Below are 25,901 nucleotides of genomic sequence, written 5' to 3'. Positions count from 1 at the left end.
GGGGTCACTGATCGCAGGGAGGAAGATGGACAGTATCCTCACTGTCAGCTCAGGGGAAAAGCCGGGATGTGTGAGGTGCTGCTGTGTTCCTCTGTGAGGAGTCAGGGGATGATGCTGCCATGCCTGAGTGCCATTTTCTCTGTAAGACGAAAGGATGGATGCATCACTGTTGAGCGTGAAAGGCACTGGAGCAGGAGAAGATGAGTCATTCTCCTCCTTTTAGAGAAAGTGGAGCAGCCAGGTACGCTGAGACGGGTGGGAGGAGAAGCTGCTGGGAGGAAGCCAGTAGGCCGGTGGGCACTGAGGACCACAGGAAGGTCTCCCCTCGGATCCCAACCCCTGCATGGCCGCCTGTGGGCTTGGCACTGACTGCCTCCCAGCCCCTACCTAGAAGGAAGCCAAACCTGAAATTCCAGCAGCTGCCAGGCTTGCAGATGCTGCTGACTTGGGGCTCCTTCAGGGGGCAGGGATGTTCTTGGGCTGTCACCTGGTGGGGGGAGGGGCTGGAGACCACTTGGAGCCCAAGCTACCTGGTTACCCTGCAGAGAGCTGGTGTCACCTGGTGGGCCTTGCCCTATGGAATAAATACTGTATTTGGCCATCTGGTTACTGTTCAGATGGGACTTGGTCACCTTTCCAGTTTTAAAAGGAAAAATTAATAGACTATTTTTAAGAGTGGTTTTAAGTTTATGGACAATCGGGCAGAAAGTAGAGCTATTTCCCATAGGTGCCATGCACAGTCCCTCAGGAGCCCCAGTTAACACCGGGCACGGGTGCGGTGCGTTTGTTAAAGTGGATGGCCCAGCACTGACACATTATTAATGTAAGTCCAGAGTTTACATCAGGGTTCACTCTCTGTGTTGTACATTCTATAGATTTGTGACAAGTGCATAATGTCATGTATCGACCGTTATAGTATCATACAGCCCCCGCCCCATTGGAATGATTTTTAAGTTTAATTTATTAAAAAATTGATGCATGGTTGATGTTCAATATTATTTAAATCACAGGTGTGCAGTAAGTGGTTCACAGTTCTTAAAGTTTATGTTCTATTGATAGTTCTTATAATGCTGGCTGTATTCCCCTATTCCCTGTGTTGTAGAATATATCCTGGTAGTATTTCCCACATGGAGAAGGTAATGGCACCCCACTCCAGTGTTCTTGATTGGAGAATCCCAGGGACGGGGGAGCCTGGTGGGCTGCTGTCTATGGGGTTGCACAGAGTCGGACGCGACTGAAGCGACTTAGTAGCGGCAGCAGCAGCAGCAGCAGCAGCAGTATTTTCCGCATAGTAGTTTGTATAAATTCTTAAATATTTGGTAGAATTTACCAGTGAACCCATCTGGACCTGGAGCTTTCTATGCTGAAAATTTATTAAATGTTTGGATTATCTATTTTTACTGTGTGAGTTTGGTAGATTATATCTTTTAAGAACTCAGTCTATGTCATTTAAGTTACCAAATTTGTGGATACAGAGTTATGTATAATATTATCATTTTAATGTCCATCAAATTGGTAGAAATGACATCTCTTTCATTTTTGATACCAGTAACTTATGTCTTCTCTTTTTCCTTGGTTAACTTGGCTAGAGGTCTATTCAGCTTATTCACCTTTACAAAGAGACACCTTCTGTTTTTATTGATATCTTCATTATTTTCTTCTTTTCAATATCATTGATTTCTGCTCTGATTTTAAAAATTTATTTTCTTCCACATAAATTTGCATCAAATCTCTTCTGATTTGAATAGTTTCCTAAGGTGAAAGCTTCAATTACTGAGTTTAGATCTTCCTTCTCTGCTGATGTACGCATTCAATGTTATAAGTTTTCCTCTAAGCACTTCTGTCATTACAGCCCACAAATTTTGATAGACTGTGGTTTCAGTCTCATTTAGTTCAAAATGTATTTGAATTTCTGTTGAAATTCTTCTGTTATTTAGGAGTGTGTTGTTTAATTTCCAAATATTTTGGGATTTTCATTCTGTCATTGACTTTTAGTTCCATTATGGTCCGAGAGCACACTTTGTATGATATATATTCTTTTAAATCTGTTAAGGTCGGTTTTATGGCCCAGAACGTGGTATGCATTGGTGAATGTTCCATGTGAACTTGAGAAGAATGTTCATGATGCTGCTGTTGGATGAGGTATTTTATAAATGTCAGTTTGGTCCAGATTATATATGGTGCTGTGCAGATCCTTCCTGATTTTCTGCCTGCTAGCAGGGAGTTAAATTCTCTGGCCTGTAACAGTGGATTCACCTGTTTCTTCTTGCAGTTCTAGCCTCATGGATTTGGGTGCTTTCTTTTGGATACACACATATTAAATATTGTCAAGGGCTTCCCTAGTGGCTCAGATGGTAAAGAATCTGCCTGCAATACAGGGGACCTGGGTTTGATCCCTGGGTCAGGAATATCCCCTGGAGAAGGGAATGGTAACCTACTCCAGTATTCTTGCCTGGAAAATCCCATGGGCAGAGGACCCTGATGGGGTACAGTCCAAGGGATGGCAAAGAGTCAGACACAAAGGTGCCGTGTTTGGCTTCAAACAAACCCTTGTGCATCCCAGGACCCAGAGACCCCACAGAGACTGAGGCAGATCTGTGTTTGAGTCTTCTGTGGAGGTATGGGTCAGCAGTGGCCTGCCATAGAGGCAGGGGCTCTGGGTGCAGCTACCTGGGTCACACAGCCTGTGGCATAAGCCCTTGGGATGAGGTTGCTATTAACCCCATCATAGAGTCACCGAGCAGACGGCCCACAAACTGCAGAACAATTATACCAAAGAAATTCTCTCACTGTTAAGAAAGTTCTAGGAGCCACAACATATTTCCCAACCTGGGGATCTGGCAAAGGGACTGAAAACTCCCTGAGAATTTGACTCTGGAGGCTGGTGGAATTTGATTACAGAACTTATAGAACTTACACAGGACAGGGGAAACAGACTCTTGGAGGGCACAAAAAAACCCTGTGTGCACCAGATCCCAGAAGAACGGAGCAGTAATCCCACAAGAGACTGACTCAGACTTGCCTGTGAGTGTCCAGGAGTCTTTGGCAGAGGTGTGGGTTGGTGGTGGCCTGCTGCAGGGTTAGGGGCATTAAGGGTGACAGTGCACGCACAGAACCTTTGAAGGAGGTCACCACTATTCTCATTACCTCCACCATAATTTGGCTTCAGGTCAAACAACAGGGAGGGAACAGAGCCCTGCCTGTCAACAGAAAATTGTATTAAAGGTTTACTGAGCATGGCTCCACCCATCAGAACAAGACTCAGTTTCCCCCACAGTCAGTCTTCCCCATCAGGAAGCTTCCACAAGCCTCTTATCCTTGTCTGTCATTGGGTGAGCAGAATGAAAACCACAGTCACAAAAGACTAATCAAACTGATCACATGGACCACAGCCTTGTCTAACTCAATGAAACTATGAGCCATGCCATGTAGGACCAGCAAAGATGGATGGGTCATGGTGAAGAGAATCCCTTAGAAGAAATGGAGTAGCCCTCATAGTCAACAAGAGTCTGAAATGTAGTACTTGGGTGCAATTTCAAAAATAACAGAATGATCTCTGCTTGTGTCCAAGGCAAACCATTCAATATCATAGTAATCCAAGTCTATGCCCCAACCACTAATGCTGAAGAAGCTGAAACTGAACAGTTCTATGAAGACCTACAAGACCTTCTAGAGCTAACACCCCCAAAAGATGTCTTTTTCATTATAGGGGACTGCAACGCAAAAGTAGGAAGTCAAGAGATACCTGGAGTAACAGGCAAATTTGGCCTTGGAGTACAAAATGAAGCAGGGAAGAGGCTAAGAGTTTTGCCAAGAGAATACACTGGTGATAGCAAACACCCTCTTCCAACAGCACAAGAGAAGATTCTACACATGGACATCACCAGATTGATTAAATATAATCAGATGGATTATATTCTTTGCAGCCAAAGATGGAGAAGCTCCACACAGTCAGCAAAAACAAGACGGGGAGCTGACTGTGGCTCAGATCATGAACTCCTTATTGCCAAATTCAGACTTAAATTGAAGAAAGTAGGGAAAACCACTAGACCATTCAGGTATGACCTAAATCAAATCCCTTATGATTATACAGTGGAAGTGACAAATAGATCAAGGGATTAGATCTGATAGACAGAGTTCTTGAAGAACTGTGGACGGATGTTCATACACTGTACAGGAGGCAGTGATCAAAACCACCCCCCCCTAAAAGAAATGCAGGATGGCAAAATGGTTGTCTGAGGAGGCCTTACGAATAGCTGAGAAAAGAAGAGAAGCTAAAGGTAAAGGAGAAAAGGAAAGATACACCCATTTGAATGCAGAGTTCCAAAGAATAGCAAGGAGAGATAAGAAAGTCTTCCTCAGTGATCAGTGCAAAGAAATAGAGGAAAACAATAGAATGGGAAAGACTAGAGATCTCTTCAAGAAAATTAGAGATACCAAGGGAACATTTCATGCAAAGATGGGCTCAATAAAGGACAGCAATGGTGTAGACCTAACAGAAGCAGAAGATATTAAAAAGAGGTAGCAAGAATACACAGAAGAACTGTACAAAAAAGATCTTCATGACCCAGATAACGATGGTAGTGTGATCACTCACTCAGAGCCAGACATCCTGGAATGTGAAATCAAGTGGGCCTTAGGAAGCATCACTCTGAACAAAGCTGGCGGAGGTGATGGAATTCCAGCTGAGCTATTTCAAATCCTAAAAGATAATGCTGTGAAAGTGCTGCACTCAATATGCCAGCAAATTTGGAAAACTCAGCAGTGGCCACAGGACTGGAAAAGGTCAGTTTTCATTCCAATCTTAAAGAAGAGCAATGCCTAAGAATGTTCAAACTACCTCACAATTGCACTCATCTCACACACTAGTAAAGTAATGCTCAAAATTCCCCAAGACAGGCTTCAACAGTATGTGAACTATGAAATTCCAGATGTTTGAGCTGGATTTAGAAAAGGCAGAGGAACCAGAGATCAAATTGCCAACATCCCTTGGATCATAGAAAAAGCAAGAGAATTCCAGAAAAACATCTACTTCTGCTTTATTGACTATGCCAAAGCCTTTGACTGTGTGGATCACAACAAACTGTGGAAAATTCTGAAAGAGATGGGAATACCAGACCACCTTAACTGCCTCCTGAGAAATCTGTATGCAGGTCAAGAAGCAAAAGTTAGAATCAGATGTGGAACAAAAGACTGGTTCCAAATTGGGAAAGGAGTATGTCAAGGCTGTGTATTGTCACCCTGCTTATTTAACTTATGGGTAGAGTACATCATGTGAAATGCTGGACTGGATGAAGCCCAAGCTGGAATCAAGATTGCTGGGAGAAATATCAGTAACCTTGGATACGCAGATAACACCACCCTTATGGCAGAAAGTGAATAGGAACTAAAGAGTCTCTTGATGAAAGTGAAAGAGGAGAGTGAAAAAGTTGGCTTAAAACTCAACATTCAAAAAACAAAGATCGTGGCATCGGTCCCATCACTTCATGGCAAATTGATGGGGAACAATGGAAACAGAGACAGATTTTATTTTCTTGGACTCCAAAATCACTGCAGATGGTGACTGCAGGCATGAAATTAAAAGATGCTTACTCCTTGGAAGAAAAGCTATGACCAACCTAGACAGCATGTTAAAAAGCAGAGACATTACTTTGCCAACGAAGGTCCGTCTAGTCAAAGCCATGGTTTTTCCAGTAGACATGTATGGATGTGAGAGTTGGACTATAAAGAAAGCTGAGTGCTGAAGAATTGCTGCTTTTGAACTGTGGTGTTGGAGAAGAGTCTTGAGAGTCCCTTGGACTGCAAGGAGGAGATCAAGCCAGTCAATCCTAAAGGAAATCTGTCCTGAATATTCTTTGAAAAGACTGATGCTGAAGCTGAAACTCCAATACTTTGGCCACCTGATGCGAAGAACTGACTCATTGGAAAAGACTCTGATGCTGAGAAAGATTAAAGGCAGGAAGAGGAGAATACGACAGAGGATGAGATGGTTGGATGGCATCACCGACTCGATGGACATGAGTTTGAGTAAGCTCTGTGTGTTGGTGGTGGACAGGGAGGCCTGGGGTCACAGAGTCGGACACGACTGAGCGACTGAACTGAACTGAAATACTGTCATATTTTCTGGAAGAATTGACCCCTTTTGCCATTGTAATCCCTCTGTCTAAGCTAATAATCTTCTTTCTTTGCTCTGAGGTCCACTCTGTCCTAAACTGAATTACCCACTCCTCTTTCTTTCACTTAGTGTAGCATGTTTTACTCTCTTCCTTTGCTTTTTGGGGCAGGGGCGGGGGGAGGGTTAGAAATTGTTTTATTTGGGAAAAGTGCCCCTTACAAAAGGGTAGCTGCAAAATACAAAGACCTCTGCAACAATTACAGTTTTTTTTTTTTTTGTCTTAACATGAAAAGAATGAGTGATATCTGAGGCATCAGAGCAGTAGATGGACACATCCAGGGCACCTCCAAGTTATTTTTGGGAAAGAGAGCAACAAAATGCAAAGCTAAAATTTCTGATCAAGGGATTCTCCTAACAATCTAACATTAGCTTATCTTGTGGATTACCACCCTCTGTTTTCCCTTTTAGTGGACAAGCCTGACTTACTATACTGCCAACCAATGACTCCACTACAGGAAACACCTTAGAACATAGATTTGAATCACACTGTCTAGCAGAAAAGGTTGGGGATGCAATGAGGCAAATATCCGCAAAAAAAGGAACACAAAAACCCTCAAATGAGGACAAAGGCTTGTCAAAAAGTGCTTGGACTGGGAAGTCTTGGAGATCATACAACATTAAACACAACTGCGGACCCAAGCCCTAGATTGTATTAATACATGGGATACCAGATAGTGTTCACTTCTATGGCTAAGCCCGTTCCTCTGTTTATACAGACAGAGCTAGCTCTGCTCTATTAACAGCTAACAATAAACTGCTTTGTTTTTTAAGATCTATTTGCCCCGTGAGGCTGAAACCACTAAACTGAGATTTCTCGCTAAGGCTGCAAACACTGCACCTATGCGAATGTGAAGCTTGTCACGTAGTCACACTCTCACATCCCAAGTCCATCAGCCTTGGGAGTCAGTTTCCAATTCTGCATTATTTTCTTCCACTCCCGTCTTTCATACGTGTTCTTTTACAATTTTCCTTTCACCCTAGACATGGTAGAAATCTCAAATACATTCACACCTGGTTCTGGTTACCCAGTAGTATTACTTGTGTGCAATGAAACAAGAGACCAAAACCACAGGGTGAGTGCACGGGGGCGGGGGTGGGGGAGCGGGTAGGGGGTGGAAGGCAGGACAGGGACCAGATAGAAAACACAGATGTGCAGATTTCATTGGAAACCAAGTACCCACCTCCCAAGTTTAGAGCAGAAGGCAGTTCCTTGCTACAGTTCAGATCCTTTACCCATCAACCCGATTCCTGGACCCCCAAAGCAGGAGCCAGTGCTGTTACTTCTGAACCCAGGGTCCTCAACAATGAGTCCTGGAAATCCAGAAACGCTCCCCTCGAACTGTGTAGACCTGGTGGAAAATATGACGGGACAAACCTACACTAACTGTCTAGACAGTTAAATTCATGTTACAAAAAAACTAACTTGCAGATTTATTTTTGTAACTTTTTTAAACAGAGAAAACAACATACTCCTGGGGGAAAGGTGAGGGGTTGAGAAGACAGGCCTTGGGTAAAGATGACTACTACAGCACCTGGAGTTGAGAGGCCTGCCTAGGAAAGCGGCCCTGGGCTCGACCACCACCCTGGAGGCCCACTACCATCTGAGGTTCGGCAGATCGGTTCATGCACCCCGCTGAGCTGCTATAGATCCAAGTCATAAAAATCCTCCAGCTCATTGTGAAACAAGTCCCACTCATCTTCAGAGTCTGTCAGGTTATCGTCCCCACCTGCAGCTAAAAGCATAAGCAGCATCTTGCCCAGCTCAAAGGTGACAACCTCCTCTTCATTGTTAAAAGGGTTGCCGTTCTCTCATTCCTCGATGAGCTCCCAGAAGTGGTTCCTTCTCTGGGCCCGGTATCTGCTTGCTGTTGCTACTTTCTGTCTCTGTGACTTCTCTCTAGGGCCATCAGGGTACTGCTGCTGCTGCTAAGTCGCGTCAGTCGTGTCCGACTCTGTGCGAACCCATAGACGGCAGCCCACCAGGCTCCTCTGTCCCTGGGATTCTCCAGGCAAGAATACTGGAGTGGGTTGCCATTTCCTTCTCCACATCAGGGTACACATGCTTGTAAAAACAGTTTGCTCCAAATGGGCAGCTCCCAGGGCCTTCATCAAAATACCTGCCCACCTTGTTGCTCATTGCCTTGTTGCTCCTTGCATTTCTGAATGAGTTTCTGCTTCTCTTCTTTCTCCTCCACCCAGTACTCACTTGAAATGACAAAGTTAGATGTGATCCAGCTTTCTGGGCAGGACTTTACGATCTTGCTCTCAAATTGCTTAGCACTCCCCCACTTGCAAATACACTTGAGACAGTAGGTGTGGTTGCAGTTGGAGAGAATCCCGAAGTGGCACTCGCTGGGGTTGGCTTTCTTGTAGACTACCTCCATGCAGATGCCACACACCATGTCCTTGCTGCTCTGCACCGTGAACAAAAGCTCCATGTCCTTCTCATTGGCCTCGATGCAGGATTTTATATGCTGTGACCTCTGGGCAGCATCCATAGGATGGAGGACCTGCAGCTCACACATATCACACGTGTCTCCATGCAGATACGCAGAGTTCTCCCCATAGTGGCCACCCCCCACTGCGGCATAGGGCGAGAGCTGCTTCTTGGTCTCCACTGCACTTTGCTCCTTCTCCAAGTCTTCCTTGGTCACTGAGCCCTGCAGGGGGGCTTCAGTGGAGGAAGGGGCAGTCTGGTCACAGTAGGGCTGCCCTGGAACAAACTCGATGGTGTTCACTCAGTCTTCTGAACCAGTTCCTACAGTTGCAAAATTTGAATTTCTTGACTCAGCCTTGCCCGTATTCATTTCAACGGTTGGTCCAACTGATGAGAGACTCCAGGAAGCAGCAAGGGATGACTCTGCAGTTAGATCTGTAGCAGTTGCTTCTTCCTGTTTCAGTGGCTTGCTATGTTCATATCTGGAGTGGTCTCTGTAAATACAGTACCCTCACTGAAAATGCTTGCACACTATACCATATGGACTGTCAGAGAGGTCGTGTGAGTAGCGACAGTTGTCTCCTTCCTTACAAACCCCATGCCTGAAATACCATCAGGGTTTCTGGTTTGTTTGTCATGCCTTTTGTCTCTCAGTCTTCACATGATATCCCTCCTTGCCAGCCCATCTCTACATCTGCAGGTGAACTGCTTAGTCCAGCCGTTGTCACTGCCTATTCCTTTACCTTTAATCCAGCTGTGTTTTCATACTCGGTATTGCAGTTTTAGAATTTAATTGTATACTCACCTTTACCTTTACTTTGCATTTTCATGTTAGTAATTAGCCTCTGTTCACTTCAGCTTGAAGAACTCTTTCAACGCTTCTTGTGAAGCAGGACCAGTGGTGATGAACTCCCTCAGCTTTTGTTTGTCTGGGAAAGTCTTTCTTTCTCCTTTTTTTCTGAAGTACACATCTTCTGGGTAAAGTATTCTTGGTTGGACTGTCTTCCCTTTCTTCATTTTGAGTATGTTATTTTGCCGTCTCCAGATTGCAGAGTTTCAGCTGAGAAATCTAATTGGAGCCTTATCACATTTTCCTTACATATGAGGAATTTTTCTTTTGCTGCTTCTAAAATTCTTTCTTTGATTTTTATTAATGCTCTCTTCCCCCCGACATGCATGCTCAGTTGTGTCTGACTCTTTTTGACTCCATGAACTACAGCCCACAAGGCTCCTCTGTCCATGGGATTTCCCAGACAAGAATACTAGAGTGGATTACCATTTCCTTCTCCAAGGGATCTTCCCAACCCAGGGATTGAACCTGAGTCTCCTGCATTGGCAGGTGGATTCTTTTACGACTGAGTCATCTGGGAATCCAGTGCTATCTTGGAATAGACTTTTTTGGGAACTATGAATTTCATGAACTTGAATGTCCAAATCTCTCCACAGCTTTGGGAAGTTCTCAAGAATTAATATTTTAAATGCACTTCCTCTCTTCTCTTTCTGGGACTTCAGTTACTGTAGATGTTTCCTTTAATTGTCTCCCATGGTTCATGTATACTTTCTCCCCCTCTGTCCATTCTTTTATTTCCTTTGTTTTCTCCTGAAAACAGGTCAAACTTCCAGTGACCTGTTTTTGACTTCTCAAGGTCTTTTTCTTCTACTCAGTCAAGTCTGCTGTTGCTCCCTAGGGCATTTTTCACTTTATTCCCTGTAGTTTCCAAGCTCCAGAATTTGTTTACTTCTTTTTTATAATTTCTATCTTTCAGTTAAGTTTCTCATTTTGTGTGTGTATCAGTTCCTTGATTTTGGACTGTCTTTTTGTGTTTTCTTGCAGCACCCTGAGCTTTCTTAAAACAACTGTTTTGAATTATTTATCTGGCAAATCACAGATCTCTGTTTCTTTGGTGGTGTCATGTTTCCTTGTTTTTCCATGCTCCTTAAAGTCTTGCGTTGCTGTCTTTGCATTTGAAGAGTCACCTCCTCCAGTCTTTACTCACTGGCTTCAGAAGACTAACACCTTCCATTGGTTTTGCTCAGGATTCTGAGACTTCTCAGTCTTTTCTATGGATATCCTTGCTTCACACTTCTTGTTTCCTTTTGGAGGGAATTCTTAGAATTGTGTTCTTTGGGCTTTCCAGGTGACACAGTGGTAAAGAAGCTGCCTGCCAATGCAGGAGACCTGGGTTCAATCTCTGGGTGGGGAAGATCCCTTGGAGAAGGAAATGGCGACCCAATCCAGGATTCTTGCCTGGGAAATCCCATGGACAGAGGAACCTGGTGGGCTATAGTCCATGGAGTTGCAAAGAGTCGGACATCACTGAACGATTTAGCACACCTGTATCTTTAGATCCTGCAAAACTGAACTTCATGCTTCCCCTCTGGTGGTGCCAACTGCTCAAGCGTGTGTGTGTTTCTCCCAGTCTTGCAGAGTCTGACTGGCTTTCTACATGTGCTCACCAGCCATCTGCAGAAGCTCACACTTTCCTCCCCTGGAGGCACGCCCAGGGAGCCAGGCACAGGGTGTGGCACGTGGAGGTGCTTGTGGACCAGCGGGGGTGGGGGGAGGTTGCAGGCAGGGTGTCCCTTGTGGCTCATGGGAGTCTTCCTGTTGGAGATGATGAGGTGAAGAGCAGGGTCTGCTTCCCTCTGGCGCTCTCTGAGAGCTCTGGCTGCTGTCCTCCCAACCGCTCCTCACCCCCATCATGCCACACGCTGCGGTGTTCTGCAAGGGATGCGGATGAAACGGGCCTCCCTGGCAGTGCTGTGCACTGACCTGGAAGAAAGGCATTCACTCATCTCCTCTCGCTTTTCTCCTGAGAAAGATCGTGGACCTCAGTCCTGGCCATGAACTGTGACCCTCGGGGAAGAGGTGACTTGGTAAAGTGGTACTGTTCCTCTTACTAGTGTGCCCAAGGCTCAATGTTTGTGCCAGTGACATGTTGGAACCCTTCTGCACTTCCACAAAGGTTCTCTCACTGGTGGGTAATTATTAAAATTGGTGTTCAATACTTTATATTTAAAATGGGTAACCAACAAGGACCTACTGTATAGCACATGGAATTCTGCTCAATGTTATGTGGCAGTCTGGAGGGGAGGGGAGTTTGGGGAGAGTGGATACATACACATGTATGGCTAGTCCTTTTGCTGTTCACCTGAAACTATCACAGCATTGTTAATCAGCTATACCCCAATACAAAATAAAAAGTGTGTGTGTTTTTTTTTAATTGGTATCCTTTGTGGAGAAGATTTTTAGAAAATACCCATTCCACCATTTTGATGATGTCTGTCTACCATACCTGCTCAGTCATTTCTAATATTCCCCTTAGGATAAAGAATGCTGAGATGAGCACTATTGTGTCTAAAGCCTTTCCCTACATCCAGGATTATTTATCTAGATTATTTCTTCAAACAGACATGACTCACTGCAGAGGAAGAGCAGTTATAAGGGTACCGAGACATCCTGCCAAACCACCCTCCTGAAAGGTTCTGCCAATTTTCAGTTCTGCCACCACGAGGCAATCCTGTTTCTTTAATTTCCCTCCTTATCACTGAGAATTACCTGAAAACATCTGCTAATTTTATGGGTAGTTTCCTGTGTTTTCTGATTTCAAGTTTGCTCATAGTTTCCCACTTGTCCTCAAATAGGTAAGCTTGCGTATCTATAAGGCACGGAGAAAGTACTTCTCACTTTGCTTTTGTTCAGTGATTGTTAACATAAAAAATTAAAAACACACATTGTGTTCCTTTCCCTGTGATGTATACAATTATTTGTATGTGTGAGTGCGTGCTAAGTCACTTCAGTTGTGTCCGACTCTGTGTGACCCCATGGACTGTAGCCCTCCAGGCCCCTCTGTCCGTGGGATTCTCCAGGTGAGAATACTGGAGTGAGTTACTATCCTCCAGGGGATCTTCCTGAGCCAGGGATCAAACACAAGTCTCTTATGTCTCTTGCATTGGCAGGCGGGTTCTTTACCACTAGCGACACTTGGGAAGCCCAAAATTATTTGCATACCCATTTTCAAATGAAAATCACTAGCTGGTTATCTCAAAAATGAACCAGTGTTCGATCAGACATCATTAGTATTCATACCAGAACCACCATGATCTTCATCATGAAACATCAAGATGCCCAACCTGCAGGAAGAGTTGGAACAGAGACAATAACTCTAGAAACAAAGAGCACAGCACTTTAAAAGTCCCATAAAAGCACCCATTTCTCTTTCTGCGCACCTGCTTTCACTGGTGCGTTCAAATTGAAAGGCGTTTATAGCGAGCCCCGGAGCAGTGCAGGCCAGATGTGTGAGACAGTCATTGCCTCAGCCTTCGGCTTGCCTAAAGAATTGTAGGTGAGAAATGCCATTTACCGTCTGCCATGGAGGGAATAAGGGCAGCTCTTGTCTTTTGTGCATCTCCAAGTCGTTCCTTGCTCTCATGCTTTGGCACTGGTATCTACACAAACACGGCAAGATACGTGATCTGGGGAGACAGGCTCCAGTAAGGATGAGCATATGTTAACGGTTTTAGCCCAAACAGTGTTTTTTGTCTTCTGTCTTTGGAAATGGTCTCCGTTCAGGCTTGCCACCAGTCTCTTGGGGTAAGAGGGCGCCTTGGAGGAGACAGAGTTGAGCCCAGGAGAGCCTGTGGGTTTGTAGTTGGACTTAAACCCAGGATTCTCTTTAAACCCAGGGTTCTCCCCCTTGTGACGCCAGAAAGTCTGTCTCATTTCTCATCTGAGATCCAGGGGCAACACCTTAATTCTGATGCTCTTTCCTTGGTGGCTGGGGTGGTGCTGTGCCTTCAATGGGTTTCTTTAAATTGCACAGATTTACACCTCCATCCAAAGGACCCCTTTTACCTACTCAGTGGCACAGTCCAAGGATGGGGATGAAGTGGGTGTGGAGCTTTTCATCTCGTGGGGCTGCATATATTTGACTGGTAAAAATGATGTGATTTGCAATTCATCTTTAAAAAAAATCATTATATGATGATTTTAAAAAAATTCTTATTTTTTTTGCAGCACTGCATAGTAGGTGGGATCTTAGCTTCCCGACCAGGGATCAAACCTGCACCCCACGCATTGGAAGCACAGAGTCTTAACCACTGGACTGCCAGGAAAGCCCCTGCAATTCATCTTTGTATGAGACAGCAGCCTTAGTCAGCATCAGTTGGAAAGCTAGTCGGGCAGGAATCTCTGTTGCCAGGATTCAGATCTAGTTTCATTCAGCTCACTTTCAGGTGTGTAGCATCTCTGAGCACGTGGCCAGCCATGCTCACTGTGGCCCAAGGGGCTCTGGCCACTGGGCCTGCAGAAAGTGGAGGGCGGTTGGAGGCGGCTTCCACTCAGCAGAGGGCTGGCGTTGTGGGCACCTGGATCTTATTGTGGGCAGATGGAGATGGCCTCTTTAAGAAAGAAAACAACAGAAATTAGTGGTAGGAAAAGTCTAGACTGTGTCATAACAGAGGCTGATCCTGGCTCCACATTAATTTGCTTTTTGTTTTGAGGAACCTTCTTAAATGCACTGAAGATTCTCTCAAGGTCTGTCTTCTTATCTGAACAACAAGGATAAAAAGTCCGATACATTGCAAAGTTTTTCTGTATCAAATGAGATAATAAGTGGGAAATGTGTGTGTACTCAGTTGTGTCCAACTCTTTGCAACCCCATGGACTGTAGCCCACCAGGCTCCTCTGTCCATGGGATTTCCCAGGCAAGAATACTGGAGTGGGTTGCTGTTTCCTTCTCCAGGGCACCTTCCTGACCCAAGTATTGAACCTTCGTCTCTTGTGTCTCCTGCTTTGGCAGGCAGATTCTTTACCACTGAGCCACCTGGGAAGCCCAATTAGTGGAAAATGCTTGGTAAAATCAAATCTGTGTGCAAGCTGGTATGTGGGTATCTGCTTCCCTAAATCTTATATCCTCTTGCCTCTGCACTGAGACTTTTCACCCTCCTTCCCCAGGTGCGTTGTGGAGTTCCTTCAGAAATGTTAGGCAACAAGTTCTAAATCTTGACAACATAAAAATAAAAATTTACAAGGCTGGGAAGAGAAAACAAAAAGAATAATAAGGTGCTAATGGCATCATGTTTCATAACAGGGGGTAATTCCATACTCTAGAATGGAAATGTCATGTTGGGGAGTTTGTAATTTCCTCGATTCTGTCTCATTGAAACAAAAATTTGAAGCGACGGACCAGCATTACAGCCCTCGGACAGACCAGCGTTACAGCTTTCAGATGGACCCGTGTTACAGCTCTGTGTTACAGACCAGTTTTATTTAGAAAGTAAAGGAAAGTGCATTCTCAAGGCATGAGGGCATGACGACCCAAAAGACGCAAAGAGAAGAGGGGTCCCGGCCCAATTTTGGTTCCTCTTTTTATGTTTTTTCTCCTCCCTCTGGGCCTGCCCTATGTAAATTGGGCCAGCCAGGAGTGCTGTTTGTTTTTCCTGAGGTCCTCACTCCAGTCCTTGGACCTTCCTTTGTTCAGTTTTCGTGGGCTTTTCCCTTCCTTGCCTTTTAGCCACCGCCATTCTGGACTTCTTTTCTAACTACCTAATAGAAACATAACTGAGAAACTACCGAAAAAAAAAAAAGAATGAAAAGAAACGTTAGGTGAAGGTGATTCTCTCTGGAAGGCCTCTTAGAGGAGTCAGCTCCCCGGGGTAAACACTGAGGTGTGCAATACAATATTCTTCTTCCTGTAGTGTTAGTGTCTGAATTGGGGTAACTCACACCCCTTAACTCCTTGCATCTCTGACACAGGAGGAGAGAATTACCTTTGCACTAGTCTCCCCTTCTGGGAGGAAATTGTTGTTTTGTGGTTGGCTAGAATTAGGCAGAAGAAAAGAAGACATTAGTAGCCTGCATGGCAAGACATAAAATGGGATTTGGCCCCTCAATCTATTGTGAAATTAGGAGACCAATAAAACAGAGAGCAGAGAACACAACTCACAGAAGGGAAAGATGGATGTGAGCAGATGGTAATGGGATGACTGGTGGATGCAACAGCCTGAGAGCAGAAATTGTGAGAGTGTCTCCTAATTCAGGACTCAGACTGTACCTGGAAGTGTGTTTTCTTTAGGACTATGTGGTTCAAGGGCTTCCCTGGTGGCTCAGGGAATCTGAGAATCTGCCCACAATGTGGGATACCTGGGTTGGAAAGATTCCCCTGGAGAAGGGAATGTCTACCTCTTCCAGTATTCTTGCCCAGGAAATCTCATGGACAGAGGAAGGAGCCTGGTGGGCCACAGTCCATAGGGCCACAGAAGAGTTGGGCATTACTGAGCAACTAACGCACCCAACATGCTTCAAAGTCAAGTTTTCAAGCTAGGTTTGAAGCTGAATCCAGTCTCTGTACCCCAATACAGATTTAATTCTCGGAGACAGAGTTTTGGATGAAGTCGAAAAGAATAACTTTATTGCTTTGCCAGGCAAAGAGGGCCATGGCTGGCTAAAGCCCTACAAAACTGTGTCTTGCCCTGGATGGGTAGTGAAGGGTGTCATAGTCAAGGTTCAGAGAGGGTGGTCAGCTCTGGACATTCTTCTGATTGGCGGGTGGTGAGGTAAGTGGGAGTCAGCATCGTCAGACTTCTGGTTCCAACAGGTCTGGCGTCTCCTTGCTTGTGGGCAGCAGACAATTAACCTCTCCCACCTGGTGGGGGTTTCAGTGTCTGCAGAGCAGCTCTAAGGTACTGTTGTGTGTGTCCCTTGACAGGGAACCAGGACCTGCCCCCAAGGCTGCACTATAGTTTCTTGACTGCTCTTCCCTTGTCTCTGTATCCCCTCTCTTCTCTAATTAGCAACTGTTTGAACTGGCTCTTTGGAACTCAGGGAAGGTCCTAGAGGCTGAATGCAGCCTATTTCCTGTAATCAAGAAAGCAGGGTCGGGGGGAAGTGGGGGACTGAGAAAGGCTTTTGTGCCCACAGGATCCTACACAGTACCAGGTTTTAAAATAAACAAAGCAAGAATGACCCTGGACTGGGCACAGGGTCATTCCTTCCAGCTATTCACTCAGTGGTGCTTAAACTTCCTTTTAAAGAATCTTTACATTTTGATCTACTTTTAAGCTTGCAGAAAAGGGTTTCTGTATATCCTTTAACCCCACTCCCCTAAATGTGAACATCTTGCCTACTGTTAGAACAATTATGAAAACTAAGGCATCAATGTTAGCATAATACAGTTAACAAAATAAAGACTTGATTCAAATCTCATCCATTTTGACTCAGTGACTGATCTTGGCAAAAAAGGGTGAAAGCTGAGTAAATGGACATCCCTGAGACAGGATCAGTGGCCCAACCATCAAGGCTGAAGGTGTGGGTTTACCTGCTGAAAAAGACCCTGATGTTGGGAAAGACTGAAGGCAGGAGGAGAAGGGGGTGCAGAAGGAATCAACAGACGATGAGATGGTTGGATGGTATCACCAACTCAATGGACTTGAGTTTGAACAAACTCTGGGAGATAGTGAAGGACAGAGGAGCCTGGGATGCTGCAGTCCACGGAGTCGCAAAGAGTAGGACACGACTAAGTGACTAAATGACAGCAACAACGTCTTGCTGGAACTGAGTGTCCTCATCCATAAAAGTATAAATGGGCGAGCTGTCCTCCAAGGCTCTCCTAAGCTCCACAATGTTACTGTTTTATATTCTACTCTGTGAACATAGGCAGCTTGGACTATTTTTGGAGGGAACGTGGGCAGGAAGTCTATTTGGGAGGCAATAAGTACATTTTGAAATTTGCAAACCTATCAGCAAAAATGCCATTTGTCGCCTGCAAAGACTTACTGGTTGATTCAGTCTGGCCTATACCTTGATGCTGTACGTGGTATTACCGTTTGCTGATTTCCTCCTATTTATTTATGTGTACATGTAGTTATTAGATTCTCCCAGTGAAGATAGGATTTAAGGTGGAATTTCTGCCAGCCTTCAACTTTCATAATTTTTATCCACAGCACTAGGTGGCGATGTTGTATTTTTAAAATCTTTTTTTTTTTTTTTTTTAAGAGGCAATCAGTGATGGGTGAGGTGCTAGTTAAGAATAATAATTAAGTTTCCAATTTTAGCTCATTTTGGAATCATATTTCCTTATCATTTCAAATGCAACAAGAACCCTTAATTCTTAGGAGTTGATGTTTGTTGTTCTTCAAGATAACAGTCCCAATATGGAAGTAAATTAAATTAAAATCTATCCAAAGGTGAAACAGGAATTTGAATTTTCCCTTAAAAGGGAATTGAGAATTTATGCTGACAGTATTTTGTGAATCAGCAGAGATGTTCTTATTCTTATGGAAGTGTGTGCCAAACCTAGGATTAGCCGTGTGTTTGTTTGTTTTTTAGTATATCTGTTTTCAGTGGGAAAAAAAATGCAATTCTAAGAAGCAAAGAAGATTTGGGGTCATTATATCCTTATGATTTGGGAGAAAGAAGGACATAAATCTATCTGAGAGATAACTCTTTGAGAACAATTAACCAGGGTATTGCTTACTAGAAAGATGGTGAGTGCCAGAAAGAAAGAGAATTACATGAGACCAAGGGTATGATGAGATGGCAGAGGATGAGATGGTTGGATGGCATCACTGACTCAATGGACAAGAGCTTGAACAAATTCCGGGAGACAGTGGAGGACAGAGGAGCCTGGTAGGCTGTGGTTCATCGGGTTGCAGAGAGTTGGACACGACTGAGCGACTGAACCCCAGCAACAAAGAGTATGATAAGTATCCACAGATACAGGCTCTCAAAATTGTTAATTTAGAGAAGTCATTTGTGAGTTCATGATCTGAGATCGGTTTTCTACAAGCTCTGTTGTGTTGACACTGGGCAGATGGAAGGAGGGTGGATGAGGCGGTGCTAATCTTTTTTGCTCTGTCATTTAAGTCATGAGTCTTTAGTTACTGTTAAACACACAGCAACCAGAGTTGTGGAAGGACATTGCCTTCAGTCAGTTCAGTCCCTCAGTCTTGTCTGACTCTTTGCAACCCCATGGACTGGAAAATTTTGAACATTACATGAGATGAGTGCAGTTGTGCAGTAGTTAGAATAGTAGAGTTTGGGAGGACATTTATGGTGCACCATGCTGGCTTCAAAGCTAGGGTCAGCAAGGAGATCCAACCAGTCCATCCTAAAGGAAATCAGTTATGAATATTCATTGGAAAGACTGATGCTGAAGCTGAAACTCCAATACTTTGGCCACCTTATTCGAAGAACTGACTCATTTGAAAAGACCTTGATGCTGGGAAGGATTAAAGGTGGGAGGAGAAAGCGATGACAGAGAATGAGATGGTTGGATGGCATCACTGACTCAATGGAAATGAATTTGAGTAAACTCCGGGAGTTGGTGATGGATAGGGAGGCCAGGCGTGCTGCAGTCCATAGGGTCACAAAGAGTCTGACACAACTGAGCAGCTGAACTGAACTGAACTGAACCAGGCCTTCCGTATTTAGATTTATCTACTAAAAGGGAATTCCCATCTCTTAGGAGTGCTGTGAGAACTCAGTAAATGAGGATTAAAAAAGAGTAAAGTACAGCACTTGGGACCTAGTAGTGACTATCGTTGTTCTGCTTTTTTCCTAAAGGTTGATCAAGAATGACCATAAGTTCACCTAACTTGAGTGACTGGGCAAGTGAGGTATAGCTGTCAAAAGCCAACTCAGACTCTAAAAACGATCACAACTGTATTTTAATTTAATGAATGCTTATATCTTTCCCTATTTCTTATAGCAAATACAAAAGTTGTTTTACATTCAAAATGAGTCCTTGTCCTTTAAAAACCCAAGTGAATCTCTCCTCCACAAATAAAGAGCAAAACAAACCAATAAAAACTGCCAGTGTGTGAAGTGCCAATATGTGACTCTATAAGCAACTTAATCCTATAATAAGTGTTTCTAAAACTGCTCTGACTTAGATATTCAGAAATTCCCAAGAGAAAGAATATGAATATAAATGTGAAAATTTGGTTTTTATTTGATTTCCCAGACTTATTTAATGTTTAGTTGTAAAGTCTGCTGTTGCTGCTGCTAAGTCACTTCAGTCGTGTCCAACTCTGTGTGACCCCATAGACGGCAGCCCACCAGGCTCCCCTATCCCTGGGATTCTCCAGGCAAGAACACTGGAGTGGGTTGCCGTTTCCTTCTCCAATGCATGAAAGTGAAAAGTGAAAGTGAAGTCGCTCAGTTGTGTCCGACTCTTCACGACCCCATGAACTGCAGCTCACCAGGCTCCTCCGTCCATGGTATTTTCCCAGCAAGAGTACTGGAGAGGGGTGCCACTGCCTTCTCCAGGATGTAAAGTCTGCTGCCGCTAAGTCGCTTCAGTCGTATCCGACTCTGTGTGACCCCATAGACGGCAGCCCACCAGGCTCCCCTATCCCTGGGATTCTCCAGGCAAGAACACTGGAGTGGGTTGCCATTTCCTTCTCCAATGCATGAAAGTGAAAAGTGAAAGTGAAGTCGCTCAGTCGTGTCCGACTCCTAGTGACCCCATGGACTGAAGCCTACCAGGCCCCTCCATCCATGGGATTTTCCAGGCAAGAGTACTGGAGTGGGTTGCCATTGCCTTCTCCGAGATGTAAAGTCTAGGTGAGCATAAATCATTTCCATTTACTTTGATTGAACAGGTAAAGATGAAAGGATGCTAGAATCTATGGTGCTACACAATATTCATCAAAGTGACTAAAAAAAGTGAAACTTTGTTTCATATATGAATTTAAATTTTGTTAGATTTTTCAAGTTTTGTTTAGACTATTGTTTCATTTATATGTGTTTGGATGTATGTATACATATATATGTATATATATAAATGTATACATATATAGATGTATATGTACATATATAGATGTATACATCTATATAGATGTGTATATATATGTATATATATGCACATGTATACATGTATGTACATATGTATACATGTATATATATACACACATATATATACATCTATATAGATGTATATATATACATGTATATATAGATGTATATATATACGTCTATCTATATATATACATATAATTGATGGCTCCTAGAAGCAGTGCCTGTGAAAGAGGTGAGTCTTCTCACTGTCATACAGAAGAAAACACACTCTTTCTACTTTTTCTAAATTCTCGGTCTCATACTTTTTTCCTTTCATGCTCTAGGTGATTCTCCCTGTTTGCAAAGAATCTGTTTGCTCTCAGATAGACTGATATTTTTTTCCCTCTAAAGCATATGATTTGAAATAGTGAAACCTTGAGTTCAAAAGGGACTTGCCTGGTGGCTCAGACAGTAATGCGTCTATCAATGTGGGAGACCTGGGTTCGATCCCTGGGTCGGGAAGATTCCCTGGAGAAGGAAATGGCAATCCACTCCAGTACTCTTGCCTAGAAAATCCCATGGACAGAGGAGCCTGGTGCAGGCTACTGTCCACGGGGTCACAAAGAGTTCAGAAGGTGCTTTCTTGCCAGTGTGACAAAAGTGCTGAGAAGCCCAGGCACCCTAAGTAACTGGGATAGGAAGATGGAATCCTTTGTTATGATAGGAGGGGCAGGGAGCTGTGTCACTAAGGTACAGAGAAGTCATGATGGTGATGGTGGTGGTGAGGATGATGGTGATGATACTGGGGATGATGGTGAAGGAGGGGATGATGATGATGATTACTGAGAGTGATGATGGTGACGGTAGTTGTCGTGATGATGGTGCTGATGGTAATGTGGATGCTGCTGATGGTGATAATGGAGATGATGGTGATGGAGGGGATGATGGTGATGATTACTGAGAGTGATGATGGTGACGGTAGTTGTCGTGATGATGGTGCTGATGGTAATGTGGATGCTGCTGATGGTGATAATGGAGATGATGGTGAAGGAGGGGATGATGGTGATGATTACTGATAATGATGATGGTGCTGGTAGTTGTCGTGATGATGGCGCTGATGGTAATGTGGATGCTGCTGATGGTGATAATGGAGATGATGGTGATGGAGGGGATGATGGTGATGATTACTGAGAGTGATGATGGTGACAGTAGTTGTCGTGATGATGGTGCTGATGGTAATGTGAATGCTGCTGATGGTGATAATGGAGATGATGGTGAAGGAGGGGATGATGGTGATGATTACTGATAATGATGATGGTGCCGGTAGTTGTCGTGATGATGGTGCTGATGGTAATGTGGATGCTGCTGATGGTGATAATGGTGATGATGGTGATGTTGATAGTAAGGATGACGATGATGGTTATGCTGGAAGCCAGATGCTCCCCTGGGGGTGCTTACTGAGCCTCTAGCCTGTGCCTGACATCAGGTCTGCATCAGTGTTCCTGGGTCATCACAGTAGTTCTCAACTAGAGATAGTCTCACCTCTTCCCCGTCACATGATATGTGACAATGCCTAGAAACACTTTTGTTTGATTTGAGGGGAGGGCAGTGCTGGTATCTAGTGGATAGAGGTCAGGGATGATGCTAAACACCCACAACGCACAGAGAAGCCCCCATGACCAAGAACTTTGCAGCCCAAGTATCACTTGTGGCCCTGAAGAGGGGTGACCCCTCGCCCTGAAGAGGGTGCTGACCCATCAGTGTGTGGGTTGAGACTGTGAGGTGATCATGGACATCTGGGCCCAGGTAAGCACTTCAGGATTTCCTGTAATGGAAAGATACAGTTTTTTAGTCTTTGCTCTTTTTTCTGACAATTCTATTTTTTTAAGTCACACCAATGTATTTATTTATGTATGTATTTTTGGCTGTGCTGGGTCTTTGTTGCTGTGAGTGGACTTCTCTCTGGTTGCAATGAGTAGGGGCACTCTCCAGTTTTGGTGCTTGGGCTTCTCATTGCAGTGACTTCTCTTGTTGCCGAGCACAGGCTCTAGAGTGCACGGGCTTCAGTAACTTTGGCAGGTGGGCCTCAGTCGTTGAAGCTCCTGAGCTATAGAGCACAGGCTCAGTAGTTGTGGAACATGGGCTTAACTGCCTCCTCTCCCTCCCTTTGCCCCCTCCTCTGGCATGTGGGATCTTCCCATACTAGGGATTGAACTGATGTCCCTGCGTTGCAAGGTAGATTCTTAACCACTGGACTACCAGGGAAGGCCCCTCTTTGCTCTTTTTATCAGTGTGTCCACAAGATATGAAAGCTCATAGCTTTTAAAGGCTTTTTAAAGGCTATTTTAGAAGGCTTCAATAATCTTTCTAAGAAAATTGCACGATGAAACAGTGTGTGCTACTGATGTTACATGATTGCTCTAACATAATGTGAGCTGTCATTCTGATGAGCCTGTTAGAAATAATTGGTGTTTTACTGCATGTCGAACCAGAGAGACGTGTTTTTTAAAACCAGCATTTTCAGTAGAGGATGTGTTACATTGCAGGCTGTGGACACAGGCTGGTGGGTGAAAACAGGCACTTGCTGACTTCATGGAACCACTAGTCTCAGGGCAAAGTCACCCATGACTCAGATAATAACCTCGGTCAACGTGGAGTTGCAGCAGACTCCATGCTGTGATGGAGAAGAGCCTGGTCTCCAGGAGCAGAAGGTGGAGAGGGGTTGGGTAGCAGGTCAAGAAGGGCCAGTGTGTGCTGTATTCAAAGTGGGTCACCAACAAGCACCTACTGTACAGCACAGAGAACTCTACTCAGTGTCATGTGCCAGCCTGGATGGGAGGGGGCTTTGAAGGAGAATGGATCCATGGGTATGCATGGCTAAGTCCCTTTGCTGTCCACTTGAAACTGCCACAACATTGTTAATGGGCTATACCTCAGTACAAAATAAAAAGTTAAAAAAAAAAAAAAGGGCCAGTGTAGCTGGGGAATGGGGTATGGCTAGAAGGTGGGGTATGGCTAGAAGGTAGAGTTGGGGAGTGGACGTGGGGGCAAGTCCTGCTAGGATTGGAGTTGCTTAGTTGCTAAGTTGTGTCCAACTCTGTGACCCCACAGACTGTTAGTCCACCAGGCTCCTCGGTCCATGGGATTTCCCAGACAAGAATACTGGAGTGGGTTGCCATTTCCTCCTCCAGGGGATCTTCCCAACCTAGGGATCAAACCCATGTCTCCTGCAGTGGCAGACTCTTTACCACTAAGTCACCAGGGAAGCCCTAGGACTTTATCGTAAAGTAGTGAGAAGCATTACTTTAATTGGAAGCATGTTATAATTGGTTTTTCTTTTTTCTTTTTTTAAAAAGTCACTCTAGCTGCAGGATGGAGACTGGATTGGGGAAAATCATTTTATTGTTCTTATTTCCATTATTTAAGAGATCTTTTTACATTTATTTTTATAGTTAAGAGATCTTTAAATAATGGAGATAAGAATAATAAAATGTTATTCCCCAAACAGCCCTTGGTCACATGAAACAGAGACCTTGCCTATAATATCTTGAGTGTAAGGCTGGATTCATAACAGGTTGAGTGTTTGGAACCCAACATGAAAATTCTAAAAGCAGTGTCCTGAAGGTGTTGCAAAGTCTGAGTTGGGGCAAGTGATGTAAAACCAAAAATTCAGGGTTTTGATGAAAAGCAGAAACCAGGTTGGGCAGGAAGGCAAGAAATTCAATGATGGAGGACACATGAGCAGGAGAAGGGGAGAGCCTGGAGGGTCCGATAGGCGGGCATGTTCCCTGTGGCTGTCCCTGGACACAGCAGGGCAGGTTCCCTTCCTCAGATGACCTCTCTGTCAGACGACCTCTCTTTCAGGAAGGGTGGGAATCAGAGGCTTCTTGAGTTTGAGTAATAAGCCCTCTTACTTGGGTCGAGTAAATTTCCAGTATGGAATATGAATTTCCCAAACCACCATCTCAGCATCTTCCCCACTGTGCCCATGCAGGATCGGCTGTGGTGTCGCCAGGCTTCCAGCATCTTTGTCTGAGAGTCTCCAGATTTTCCCCTGGGACAGGCTGCCAGGGTGCATGCGGGAATAGGGGGTCCCAGCGGGTTGGGAGAGGAAGCAGTTGGAGAGACAGGTCAGATGCCCACGCAAGCAACAGTGAAGTGCAGAGGCCAGAGAATGGGTGATCTCGTCGCCCCAGGGCTGTTTGTTTCAAAGTTAAATAAACCATATGAGACTGGGTTTCCCCACGCTATTGTTCAAACTCACCTGCTTCCAGTAGTGAGGGCTTTCTTCTTCCGTACTGTTCCTCCTCTCTGGTCAGCCAGGCCCTGCCCTCTGCATATTTCGAGGGGGACACTTAATGTCCTGGGCCATCAGCGTGGGGCTGTCTTCCCAAGAAGGCCTCCCCACATACAGGAGGCGTCGTGCCCACCGAAGGGGAGGTGTTCGAGGCACAAACCATGCAATTCTGTGACACACAGGTCACAGCAACTCAGCTGGGGGGCTTCTGATGGCACTCGGGGAAACGGGGCAGCCTGTCTGGTGACCTGCTGGTTGACCCACAGGGCATGTTGCCCCCAGGGCCTCCCTCCTCTGTGATGGGCAGGACCCACAAGTCTGCATCTGAGTGGGGAGTGCATACAGCTGGGGCTGATCATCGTGGGTTCCTTCTGCTCCCTGAGAGGTGGGGTTCTGTGTCCTTTCAGTGCTGCACCCCCATCCCTGCTCCCCAGTACCCCGGGATCTGTCCTCCCATCTCAGTGCCTGACAGCTTCCTCCACTGACCCCACACCCTCCCTTCCCCCAACCCGCCACTGCAGCGCCCACCTGTCTTCCTGGGAAAGGAGCTCTCATCTCTCTCTCTGCCACGTTTCACTTTATGGCTATGGCCTCTGCTCCTTGCAGGCTTTTCCCTTTTGATAATTTTCAGTCATTTTGATCATCATGCCCTTTATCTTATGATCAAGGTTCACATCTGGAAGTTTAAAATAGTCAGGACCCATGGAAAAGAAAAAATACAGAAATTAATCCCCCAGGAGATTACTTCTGGATAGGTTATCACTAGATACCTGGCTCTCTTGCCCTCCTGGTGAATTCTCGAGGGGTCGGCCCTGTTTGTTTTTTTTTTTTTTTAATGTATTTACTTTTAATTGAAGGATAATTGCTTTAGAATATTGTGTTGGACTCTGCCATACATCAACAAGAATCAGCCACAGGTATATCCATGTCTTGTCCATCCTGAACCCCCCTTCCACTTCCCAGGTCATCCCACCCCTCTAGGTTGTCACAGAGCCCCGGTTTGAGTTCTCTGAGGCATACAGCAAATTCCCACTGGCTACATACATACGGTAGTGTACATGTTTCCATGCTACTCTCTCAATTCATCCCACCGTCTCCTTATCTTGTTCTCTGCCTTTGCCCAGCTCCTGACACTGTGTCCAACCCAAGATACCAAGTAAACATTCATAGGATAAATAAACAGACCTTTTCATTTTTGTGGGCGTTGTTTTAT

At 44.8% G+C, this 25,901-nt stretch overlaps 1 pseudogene; it reads right to left on the bottom strand.

Annotated features, from left to right (window-relative positions):
* Positions 1 to 8,019: 8,019 nt before the first annotated feature.
* Positions 8,020 to 24,469, bottom strand: LOC532089 (E3 ubiquitin-protein ligase makorin-1-like; annotated as a pseudogene).
* Between the last annotated feature and the right edge of the window lie 1,432 nt (positions 24,470 to 25,901).

The sequence above is a fragment of the Bos taurus genome, chromosome 11, assembly GCF_002263795.3.
Source record: "Bos taurus isolate L1 Dominette 01449 registration number 42190680 breed Hereford chromosome 11, ARS-UCD2.0, whole genome shotgun sequence".
NCBI lineage: Eukaryota > Metazoa > Chordata > Mammalia > Artiodactyla > Bovidae > Bos > Bos taurus.
The sequence above is the reverse complement of the archived record's forward strand: the minus strand, read 5'-3'. Positions and strand labels throughout refer to the sequence as shown.